The following is a 13,032-nucleotide window of genomic DNA, read 5'->3' on the forward strand; positions in this document are numbered from 1 at the left end:
GAAAATACTTATTGTTACTAATCTATATTGCAATTTCGATAATATATCATTCCCTTAATCAAACTCATTATAATACTATGTCATAATACGAGAAGCAGTGAAAAAGTACCTGGAATGATGTAATTTCGGTATTATTGATCCAATCATAATGAATCTTGTAAAGTACAGTCCTTAGATTACCTAATTATGAATTTAACAAGTGTGAACAGGTCATAGCAGTCAGTGCATGAGTAGCATGGGTGAACGGGGGAGTGTGTGGTGATCAGTTAGAGCAATGTTGCATTTCGAGCAACTCACAAAAACATCAAATTTATGTGAAAAATGGGAAAAATGTGCTTCGATAGCCTAGAAAAAGCTTATTGTCACAACAGTGCGTATTGTGACAGTGCTTTAAGGAAACAGCACCGGTACCCGTTTCGCCATAGAAAAGATCAAAACCAACGCGATGACTGAACTTCAGAAAATACCAAAAGAAGACTTTTCTCGGTGTTTCCAGCAATGATAGGAGCGGTGAAACAAGTGTTTGTGTGTTCCGAAGATGCCTCCTTTGAAGACGATTAAGTAAATGTTTACTTATATTGTGGTAATAAAGAGCTACAACAAAATTCCAGGAACTTTTTGACTGCCCCTCGTATATTTGATGAAGTTAATGATACATTACCGAAACTGTATCACAGATTAATAATAATAAGTATTAGCATTGGTCAAATTTAAAGTATTTATTGAGCAAGAAAATTCCGATCCAATGCTATTCTGGCCTTAGGTACTGATGTGTCAAATATAGTACTGTTTCATGGTTAGTGATGATAAGAGTGTTTTCAATTACGTATATTTCTGATCGAATTTTGTACTTATCTACTGTTTTATAACAATGCGTTCATTTTGAAACGAATTATTTAACATTATATTGGCGTGGACGCTTCCAGTGATCAGACAAGTCTGAATGACAAAGAACGAAGTGGCAAACCATCTCTCTATGAAGAACAGGGAATCGAAAGAGAAGTGGAGGTCCTGGTGCTCGCAGATAGGTGTTTTATAGTCTAGGCGATAGTGAAAAAAGTGACAATCAGTCCACATTTTACACATGACAAAGGTCGCTGCCCACTGGGTTCCGCGAATGCTCACACCCATTCAGAAAGCTTGCCAAACCGAGCCAGTAGCGGAAATGTTTCAGCTGTGTCAGGCAAATCAGATGACTTTTTTAAACGTTTAATCACCATGGATGAATGCTGTGTGTACCACTATGACCCCGAGACAAAGGGGCAAAGCAAGCAGCGGAAACATGTGGATACGCCACCTTCGGAAAAAGTGAAGACCCAAAATCGGGCAAGGTGATGCTGAGTGTTTACTGAAACTTCATAGTGTGATGCTAACAGATTATGCTCGTAAGGAGCTAATCATCACAGGAGCATACTACCGAGATCTACTGACAAGGTTATGAGAGGCTATCACGACGAAGGTCGAGAGAAACTGTCCAAGAGGATCTTTTTGCTCCACGACAACGCCCCAGTTCATTCTGCACAGGGCACAATCACACACACTGCTTCTTTAGGCTATCAAATTTTGTCTAATCTCCATGTTTTTCAGACACAGACAGGCTTTTTCCTCTTTCCACAGATGAAGAAACCATTGCATGATAGGGTAGAAACCAATGCATTTCTGAAATAATAACGAGATGATTTTTGAGGTGGAACGTTTCCTGAACAACCAAAATGAAGACTTCTAAACCAAGGACTCCGCCAAGTCATTAATCGTTGGGAAAAATGTTTCGCATTTAAGGACGAATATGTAGAGAAGGACTAATGCCATCACCAAGTTTAATGGAGGCAACTTGATTTTTTCGAGGTAATAACTACATGCTGATTAGCCATCAACATGAAGGTACACGTGGTGTGCGTGAGTTTCTTATATATTGTGGTCGAGAGTTCGTGTTTATTTAAAATATGTAAATCAAGTCTATTTTATACTTCCACAGCGAACTGCGTGTTAAAAAAATGGATGTTGAATTGATCCAGGAAATTCTGAAGATATTCGCCTCCATAGACCCAATGACAAACTTCTTATCTCTATGTACAAAGGGTGTTCAAAAAGTTTTGCACAGTGGTTTCTAATTTTTTTATTTGTTGCAGGAGGAGAATGAATTTTTTTGTGAACATACTTGGAACATTTAGCTATAAGTTGGTATGTAAACGTATTTTCTTTTATTTACAGGTGAGCCATAATGGACCGTGAAGTAGATGTCAGGTTGCGATAACGGTTGGTGATGGAGTCCCTCTTCAAGACCGGCAATGACTGCCACATCGATTCACAGGAAGTTGCTCCCTGTTTATGGGGAGGAGACATTGGATCGCAGCAGTATCCATCGGTGATTGCAGAGGTTTAAAGAAGGTGATTTCTCTCTACTGGACAATCCACGATGCGGTAGATCATCGACGGTAGTGAGTGATGTGAATAAGAAGACCATTAATCAAATCATCCAAAATGACAGATGTTTGACGACACGACAGCTTGCTGAAATGACTGATTTGTCATTGGGTAGTGTGGTATCAGTGGTACAGTCACTAGAGTATAGAAAAATCTATGCACGTTGGGTACCTAGATTATTGACAAGAGAAATGAAAAAGATGAGGAAGGATGTGTGCGAGGGTCTCATGACGATCTTTACTGAAGAGTGGAAACAGTGTTTTGACGCCATTTGATGTGAAACATTTGATAGTGAGGAAGACCTTATTTTCTGTGTCAAGCGATGGTGTAAAAGTCCCCAGGATTTTACCAAAATGCATTTACATCATGAAAAGAACGCTGGATCAGATGGATCAGATGCTGATGGAGGCTACATTGAGTAGGCTCAATGTATAGCTAAATGTTCCAAGTATGTTCACAAAAAATTTCATTCTCCTCCTGCAACAAATAAAAAAAAAATAGAGACCACTGTGCAAAACTTTTTGAACACCCTTTGTATCTGTAGATCACGTCAGTGGGAATAGTGTCTTCTCCAACACTTGATACTAAAAGTGTCACATGAAGAAGTAGTCAACACCTGATAACAGAGGTGACCCCGCCCGTTTGTTTATAGTATTGTTCCCTAAAAAGAAAATATGTGAATACCAGAGTGTTGCGCCTTCCTTATTGGTGCCAGTATATCTCGGGAGACTTGTGATAACAAATTTAATACACCTTGTACACAAACTCTGGTGAACAAGAAATGGCATCAAACATGCTATTCGAGTTAGGATACAGACTTGAAAATTGAAATTGTCATTTTGAGAAATGTCGATTGCTTTTCCACATCACACCTGTCTGATTACCCAAGAAAGACTATTTAATATTCGTTGGCCAAGAAAGCTTAAATTAATCTATGAATAAAGAAATTTATTGAAAATTAAAAGAAATTTATGAATATAAAATGGATAAATACTAATCATCAAAAAGGAAGGAAAGGATATATATTGCATATTACTATTATAGTGTGGTATGTTAGCGTAAGTATCCTGCATTTCCGGTTACCAGCATGAAAGTTCGCCATTTTGTTACATGTCCCATCAAGGTTGGAAAATTACCGGGAGACAGTTCGTAGGATAATTATGCTCGACACTGGACGCCATATTGGAAAATGGCTAACTTCTAGCAACTTAATCTAAATATTTACATGAAAGCTTTAGAAAACACTTTTCTTCTTCTCCAGTTTGCTGCCAAACAGAATAAGAAACAGTTAATAGCAAAAATTTTCCGATTTTAGTCATTTAACCGTTTGGGGCCCGATGGAACAGATCTGTATTATAGCGTCGACCTTTGGAATTTGCCTTGTAAGTCTCACACACCAATTATAAGTAGTTAAGCTTTTCACACCGGGTTTTTTGCATTTATGCAAGCGTGGAAGCATCAAAAAACGTATTTCATGAGCATTTTCCAGTCACGCGTGCGATGCCTACGGATGGTGACGTCACGAATATTGAAGAAAAAATTTGGTAACTTTTAGAGCATTTTTTTTTTGAATTTTTGACACATTTCTATTTATTCTAGAATCATGGTTCGTACCTCATTGTGTTTATAATGAAGCACTGTTTCCAACTGTACCATTACAATTTCCCTATTGTGTATCAGAAGCGAGAAAATCGCGTCCAAACTGAAAAATGAGATTTTTTCAGGAAAAATTCTCTTTTTCGGGATTTCCCCACTCAGGGCCACGATAGAGACTTGCGAGTGGTATCCTAATTTGACACGAAATTGTTTGCGAATTATGATCCTCGGATAAATAGAGACGTTTCAGGGATTTTTTGTTTTTCCCTTAAAGTAGTACGGGTTATGCTTTCCACGTGGGGGAGTTTTCTTCTTGACTGCCCTTAGTTTTCAAGATATGAGATTGATATTTTCCACAGGTATTACATACACAATGTAGTATGTTTTATTCAATTTTGAGATCAGAGCGTTAACACAGGGGGAAGAGGGACCCAAACCTGAAAAAGAGTGATTTTTCTGACAAAATTTCGCTTTGGAGGTAATTTTTCCTCCACAGGTACACGGTATCCACATGCGAGTGGTACCACTCGAAAGGTTGATTCATTCCAAAGACAACAAGGTACGATTCACGTTCCTACGAAGAACAGTCTTTATGCTGAAGCTCATTGAAAAACAATTGACTGACAATGTATTATTGGATGAAATTGATAAATCGGCTAGAGTATATACACTAATTTTTGGGGGACTATCCTTCATACCTCGTTCAATTCATTATAAAGCAAAGTTTTTTTGGTACCACTTGTACGTTCCTGTTATGTACCACTTGCATATTCAAGGGGAGATATTGGTGCCTTTTTTTTTTTTTTTTTTTTTTTTTGCAATTTCCATTTTTCCCACTTTCGCCAGAAAATTCCCGCCTTAGGTACAAAATAAGGAAATTTGCCTAGTACAGTTCGAAACACAGCTTCATTACAAAGAACGAGGTATGAACTATGATCGTACGATAAATAGTCTCGTTGCAATAGCTGCTTGACTGAAACTCTAAAATTTACCTAAAAAGGCAAGGTCCCATAAGGGTTAACTGCATGAATGGCCTCCCCGGTCACCCGACCTCACTGTAAGTTTTTATTGTAGATGTGTTGTATATCAAGGACAAACTAATATGGTTTATCATTCTACAAATTAATATGTTTGCTCGTATCTACATAACTCATATACTCTTTCACATTTAAAAAAAAAAAAAAAAAAAAAAAGATGTTCAGCTGCTGTGTTCATAGTGATATCACTGTGAGCATTGTCCTTCACATTCGCAAAGCAACGTACAGACGAGGCCAATACAAGTACATTTCCCAATACAGCGCAGTTTTTAACGGCATGTCACTAGTTGTCGACAGTTATCAGACATACTCCTCAACGTAGTCCACACAGGTTGGTAACCGAGTCCGTCATCTGTTTCCTTCCAACCCCAGTTCAGGGGTTCAACATCATGCACATTATTTTCGAGGTACTGTCGCCAGATCTTGCACTTAAGAGTTGCTCTTCTTGTATGGAGATTCAATGCGTCTTCGGTTAGAGGTATTCTATCTATTGTGCGATTTTTCTTGCTGAATAGAATACGTCTGGTTTCGTTGACTTCCTCGAAGTACTTAATCTATCGTATATAAGCGTCACAAATCGCTGGATTAGCATGCGAGATTGGCAGTTTACAACATTGTGAGAATGAACGACGGACAGTTTCCGGAAAGCTGTGTCCACTTCTCTAAAAGCCATCCACGTATTCCATGCACTTGTCTTGCCAACGCCAAGGAAGGCTGACATTGTTACAGCCCGTAAAACTGTAAAAAAACGGCAGCAAATCTATCGTTCCAGAAGGTAAGTACTTGCACATGGTGTATATAGGAAACAAATGTCGCATTTTTGCAGAACCAAAATCAATCCATAGTTTCTCCAGAGTGGTGACAGATGCAGAAACTCAAAGAGAGCGATAACAACAACATCGGAGTCAACTGTAAGAACTAATATTTTTGTGTTCCTTCTTGGCAGCATGACGGACGAGCAGAAGGATTCTTCCATCAGCTTCTATGTAGCATGAGGGCTAAATACCAGTAATATAGGATAGTCTGAGGAAGAGGATAAGACTTGATTTCGTCTTGTGCAGAATATTTCTTTTTCTGAAATATCAGCTGCAGTTATTGTTTTGGCGAGGTAATGAAATAACCTTTCCTTGTTGTCATCGTTTGCAAGGAACTTCTGGAAATTTTTTGGAAGCGGTCCCGTTGGCTTGACAACAAAGCGATCGCCCTGTCCATGTTTGTGACGCGTCTGTGTTTTCAAGCTCTTTTCAATGTAGCGGTCAAAGACCACGTCTAAGCGTTTAGTGTCTCGAAGTGTGAAAGAAACCCAGTTATTCACAACTGCGGCCTATTCCGCAAATGTTTTCGCTGCTTCTGGTTGCAGTTGGAGTACCAGCATCGCTCCATCGACGACAAGACAAGAGGAATGATAATACTTGTACACCCATCAAATTTTTCAAAACAATTCAAAGTATCTGATTTAGAGGTAGGAAGTCTGAGATCTCCAAATTCAGATATTGATGGAGGATAAGTTGTGTTCTCATGAGAAAATAATTGTCTGATATTGCCCTCCCTTTCCTGACGTGCTATGAACATCTTGCAGAACAGGTTAGAATCTTTGTGTGGACTAGCACGTTTCATCTTATCTTTGCAACGAACTTTCAACGAGCTACAGTTGAAAAGCTGCATATTAACTTTCTTTATAACATCGTGTATGGACTGCTTGCATGTCATTAGACGGTTATAAATGAAGTCCTAATACATTTTGGTTCCTGTGGGAGCTGCGACGCGGACAGACTGGCACGAATCTTCTAGCGCTATACGTCTGGTGAACCCAACTATAGACAGATGCCCTTCTAGGGGGGTAGTAGAAATTTAGGGACTGCCCCCATGACCCCGTGGATATGAGCCTGTCATGAGCCCCCTTCCCAGAGATGTTGATTTGATATATAGGTCAAGTAACACAATAGCCTTATTTTTTATGTACATAAAATAACTGCCCCCCAGAATACCTGTGCCATTTCAATAGTCCCCTTAAGAATTTAAAGCTATTGCCGTTAGTGTTGTAAAAAAACGGTTTTTTTTCTTTGAAGTTTTTTTTCAATAAAAAACACCGTTCTTTTTCATGTTTTTTTTTTCAAAAATCTGTTTTTTTTTCTGGCAACTATTATTTATTCATTTATGTTGCAGATTATTGAAATAATCAACAGAACTTGAGTCGAAGCCCTCGTAACGTACAAATCGTTTGTTTCTTTGAACCTATACGAGCAAAATTGTGTGATTATTCCTTTCGGTCCCAGGTCATTTTTGGCGTTTTCCTACATTTTCAGTTAGTGACTTATTGCTCAAAAACTATTCATTCGATTGATATGGTTAAGGCCTTGTTTTTAAGAAAATGGATGTAGCTATTTTTTGGTGTAAGTTGCATTGCAGTGTTACCAACGGGTGGGAAATTATTGAGGGAAATGTAGGGATGAAAATTTACAAAAAATTCCCTAACCGAATTTCAAAATTTTTTTGTATCTAGCACCACTGCTGCTATATGGGTTCAAGTCACCTAAACAAATCTTTGGTGTGTTGACAAGGTACAGTGAAATCCTGAAGTCGCTGGCTTCCATTCAAAGAGGGAAAGAAAAAATTATGTCATACACATGAAATTTTGACACTTTTTACGCCTCAGAGGCAAAAATCAAATATACCGGGGTACAGCTTCTCTAATTATCCTATTGAAACTTTTTATGGTGCGTTCTGTAGAGCAAAGAGGAAGCTTTCAGGTAGTGGTACGTTTGTTTCAATGTAGCCAGTAAGAGGGTAATAATAGAGGGGAAAAGGGAAATTTTCCGAATTTTTCACCTAATAGCGGGAATTAATTGTTTTGGCTGGAAACGCTGCCATCAGACAGATGAAAGCTATCTGAAAATAAACTGTAGTACTCGAAGAATATATCCTACAAGTATCATGGCGATATATAACAAAGTAAACATGAAATTTAAAAAAAAAACTCTCATTCTACCTCAGAAAATCACCATTTTCTTACAATTTCCAGAACATGGTTTATTATAAACCTCAACTGTACTTCACCTAATTATTCTAGTGAAACTTTTTATGGTGCGCTGTGTAGGCTAAGGATGAGGCTGTTAGACACTGGTACATTTGTTTGAATGTAGCCAACAAGAAGGAAATAATAGAAATAAAAAAGGGATTTTTTCCCAAAATTTGCCCCTAAAATCTGGAATTAAATTTTTTTGTAGCTAGCAACACTACTATCAGACACACAGAAACTATCTTAAAATAAGCTTTGGTATTCCTCTAATATATCCTACAAGTTTTGTGACATCTAATAAAGTAAGCATGTCAATAACAAATATCTCATTCTACCTTAAAAAAAATCACAGTTATCTTTCCAATTAGAGAACAAGGTCCACTGTAAACCTCAACTGTACTTCCCCTAATTATCCTATTGAAACTTTCTATAGTGCGTTGTGTAGAGCAAACACGAGACCTCCAGATACTGGTACATTTGTTCTGATATAGCCAACAAGAGGGAAATAATAGAGACAAAACATGTAATTTTTCCAAAATTTCCCCCTAAAATCTGGAATTAAAATATTCTGTAGCTGGCAACACTGCAACCAGACAGACGCAAACTATTTTAAATTAAACATTGGTACACCACTAATATATCCTACAAGTATTATGGCGATATTTAAGGAACAAAGCTTCTAATTATCAAAAATATATTACGGTAAAGAGAAAGGCAAGGAAAAACTAGAAAAATCAAGGGCTAGAACCTAAATACGAATTTTACGTGCGTCCCCTAATTACCCCATGTAACGATCTGTACTTTCGTTTGTTAAGTAAGGACAAATGTTCGATTGGCGTAAGTTGACTTGCACTCGGACGTATAGCTACGGATTTATAAACAAAAATTTCTAATTTTTTGCCCAAATATAGGAGAATTTTAAATTCCCTAATTGGCAACACTACGCGCAGGCCCGTCCAATTGATGTCAGCAGTTAGGTATCCATCCGAGGTATCTACCTGGCAAGTCTTAAGGATGTCTTTCTACAACGAAGGAAACTACAGGGAAAAAAAGTAAAGGAAATTCAAAATTAGAAAATTCTCGAATTTTTTACTGGGGCGAAATTCGACACCAGAAGAAAAAGAAATTAATATGATAAACTATAGTCCAACCACATTTTGCAAGAATAATATCCCGATATCTTAATTAGTGTCCACACTGAAGCGGATTAAACAAGTGACACACCTGTGTGTGCCACTTTGGCCACCTTGACCACCGAGTATACACTTGATTACATTTTTTTGACTACTAACTCGTGTTGTTGTTGTAGCTATAGTCTCGACTAATAATAATATCGTTGTAAACAATAACTTTATAAGGAAATTTTTTTTCTCCTTTTTACATCTTAGTTCCAACTCTGTTGGTGAGATATGTAGGGTGTTTCAAAATAAATTTTGGGGTTTTAAGTCTTCGTAGTACTTATTACATTTTACGAACAATTATAAGCAATGCATGAAGTAAAAGAGCACCTCAAACAGTCTTTGCTACAAGTGTTCAATGTGAGATTCATTCATCACACGGCACACATCTAGTCGATAGGCGAGAAAGGCCCATAAACTTTCCGCTATATGGCACAAAACACATTCAATTTAGGGGAGTTTCGTTTCAATTGTACCATCTCCTGAGGATTTGCTGACGGCCAGATGCAAACATTATGAATGTTCACATTAGCTCTTAAGTGAAAAGTCGATTTATCACTGTAGACGACACGATCCAGAAAATCTTCATTGTTATGCAGCAATATTTCACTTGCGAAATTGGCACGTAAACCGTAGTTTAGGTTTTAGACCTGTAGCAACTGTAAACAATAAAGACGTAGTTGCAAGCGTCTCCTTAATATTCTTCACACAGACGGTTGCACTGTACAGGTTCAGTCTTTATTAAAACACAAAAAGCTTTCTGCTATCTAGTCTCCATCTTTGCTACTTACTCTTTCTAACGGCAGCCAGAAGAAACAACGTATGCACATGCGTGCGTACAAAACTGTTTGAGTTGCTCTTTCATTTGATATAATATTTAGAATTGTAAGTCAATTGTAATAGATACTACAAAGTGTCAAAAACCTAATATTAATTTTGAAACACCCTGCATTACTTCAAATTGAGTCATCCTATATTCAGATCCTAGTCAATTTGTCGCCTCGTGCAATGGCATAATTTGCCGCCTCCCCCTTTCTCCAGAAAGAATAAATTTTAGAAGTCATTATTTTAAGTATGCTACTCCAGCATGAACAACAAAGGTGAGGGTAAGTGCAGTCGCACTCAGAAAGGCTTAAATACTTACTAAAAATGCAATTCCGTTGTATCTATTTTTTTCTTTAAATGTTAATGAGTTAATCTATTATGATAAAAGCAAACACACCTGCATAGGGAAGATGGTAATCCTTTTTATAGAATTCACTATCGAGCTTCAATCTCAATGTTTCAGTTTGCAATTCCAGTGCAACTAGCTCTTTTATCTTTATTTCTTGATTTTTCTTCTACATCTAACATTTTAAAAAAAAAACTTATTTCTATCTTCAATGATAAGGAACTTGCTTCTGACAAAAACAAGACTACTTTCATATCAAAACTGTGATAACTTACTAAATGGAACAGATATTCACTACTATCCGAGAATTGAATTCTTGCATTTGACAACAATCAAGCAATTTGTGCTCGGATTTATTCGACCATATGCTTTAGCATTGTCCATGTGGCCTTAAACTCATGCAACCTAAACATAATTTATGAATGTAGTATTCAAATAGGTCAGCTTAGTAAATGTAACTACCATCATCATGAAATCTGTTTCCAACAAGAAATATTTAATTTAAATAATATACTTATGACAGATTTTGCCGGACCATCCAAGCTTGCCGTTCCACGCAAATGCACGTGTTGCATATATACAGTGGCGTATTTAGGAGGGCTTCCGGGCTTAAGCCCCCCCCCCCGAAATCGTACTTACTATAGTAAAGTATATGAAATATCTTGCAGAATTTTCACATTTTCAGGCAAAGCCCCCCCCCCCCCCCGAAAGTTAGCAAAGCCCCTCCCGAAACAAAATTGTAAATATCACTGAAAAAAAGTATAGTTGGGAGAACCAGAATATAGTCAATATAGGGACAACTATACGTATAGTTGCGAAAACCATAATATATTTTTTTGTATAGTTGCATGTACCATATTTATTGTTATAGTAGGTGTTTACAAAAGCGCACGATACACAAGCCTGTCAACTCCAAACTGACAACCAAGAACCAACGCTGCTACAGAATTGTGTGTAAGGGTTTCCTAGGAATGTAGAGTGGGGGAGGTGATTGTTTTCTGAACAGTGTTGCCAATCTGAAAATTTAAAAATTACTGCCGGCTTGTGAGACCGGTGTTTCGGGTTAAGGGTTAAGACAAATCATTGTTGACCAAAAATACACATTTAAATTAAATTACAACATTGCTAAATATCATGAACACTCAGTGAACAAAACACGAAAGAACATAATCTAATCTAATCAACATCCATGTCACTGAGCTCGTTGTGATATTGCTGGCATTTATTGCAAGCAGCAGTAAAAATTGAGTGCTTTCTGCTCATGTTTTCCTACAATATGTATTTTAGGTGTGGTGTTTTTCTAAATGTGTATTTTTGGTCAACAATGATTTGTCTTAACCCTTAACCCGAAACACCGGTCTCACAAGCCGGCAGTAATTTGTAAATTTTCAGATTGGCAACACTGCTCAGAAAACAATCACCTCCCCCACTCTACCTTCCTAGGAAACCCTTACACACAATTCTGTAGCGTTGGTTGCCAGTTTGGAGTTGACAGGCTTGTGTATCGTGCGCTTTTGTAAACACCTATCTATAACAATAAATATGGTTCATGCAACTATTAAAAAAAAAAAAAAAGAAAAAACAAATATATTTTATGGTTTTCGCAACTATATTCTGGTTCTCCCACGCCACTGCATAAATTGTAGAGCCGGCTCTGCATATCATATATATCTAGTCGACAAATTATTTATATATGACATTTAGAAAAATACTATTAGGCAAATTAGTATTAGTTTTTACCATTAGACAAGTTATTGGAATTGTATACTGTTCGTGACATTATTTTCGTGCTTATTAAAGGCCTGCTTTCACGAAAAAACAAAATTTCATTTCTACTTTTATTTCTTAGTTGATATTGATGAAAACTGCGGAAACCCGAATTGTTAATAGGTATGGTATTCATATAAATTGTAAAATATTTGTAGCGTATCAGTATTTAGCATTCAATTTATGTTGCATTTTACGGTGATTACACCTACATAAAAATATTTCATACTTAAATAGACGTAAGATGCATTACAAATGACTATTTGAAAAAAAACGAAATTTAGAAAAAAAGCGAGAGGCAATGTTTTTTTTCTAAAAAAAAACGTACATTTCTGAAAAAATACGAACCGTTTTTTTTCTATTTACAACACTAATTGCCGTATTGTCTAGCAGTTCACAGTCTTCTATAGTCGTTTTCCCTGTGAATTTGAGCCCAAAGACGATGTAAATTAGACAAAATTTAGGGAACTTCTGAAAAGTAGACCATTTTTCAAGATGGCGACCAGAGTCACACGAAACATATTGAAAAGCTGTCTCCCGGCTTTTTTCTCATTTACATATCGCGTTAAACACTCTGACCAAATTTCGTGCTGGTAACCGGAAATGCACGATCCATACAAATTATTGCACTTACAGACCGCACTATTATAATAGTACAAAATAGTATTTCATATTTTCGCTTTAGAACAATTTAAGTAAGAAATGGATAAGTATATATAATTTATAACAAAAAATGTAAAAAAAATAATCATATCATGAAGAAAAAGTGCACTATAAGAGTGTTAGAGAAGCTGATACGCGTTTAGAGAGCACCATATTGAAATGTCCACGTATTCTAAC

General features: G+C 36.9%; 1 protein-coding gene across 1 annotated transcript in view; it reads right to left on the reverse strand.

Annotated features, from left to right (window-relative positions):
• LOC145693299 (clavesin-2-like) overlaps nt 1–13,032 on the reverse strand; it is a 58,399-nt gene that overhangs the window by 1,948 nt on the left and 43,419 nt on the right. The window lies entirely within an intron of this gene.

The sequence above is a fragment of the Thermobia domestica genome, chromosome 8, assembly GCF_964235325.1.
Source record: "Thermobia domestica chromosome 8, izTheDome1.hap1.1, whole genome shotgun sequence".
Taxonomy (NCBI): Eukaryota; Metazoa; Arthropoda; class Insecta; order Zygentoma; family Lepismatidae; genus Thermobia; species Thermobia domestica.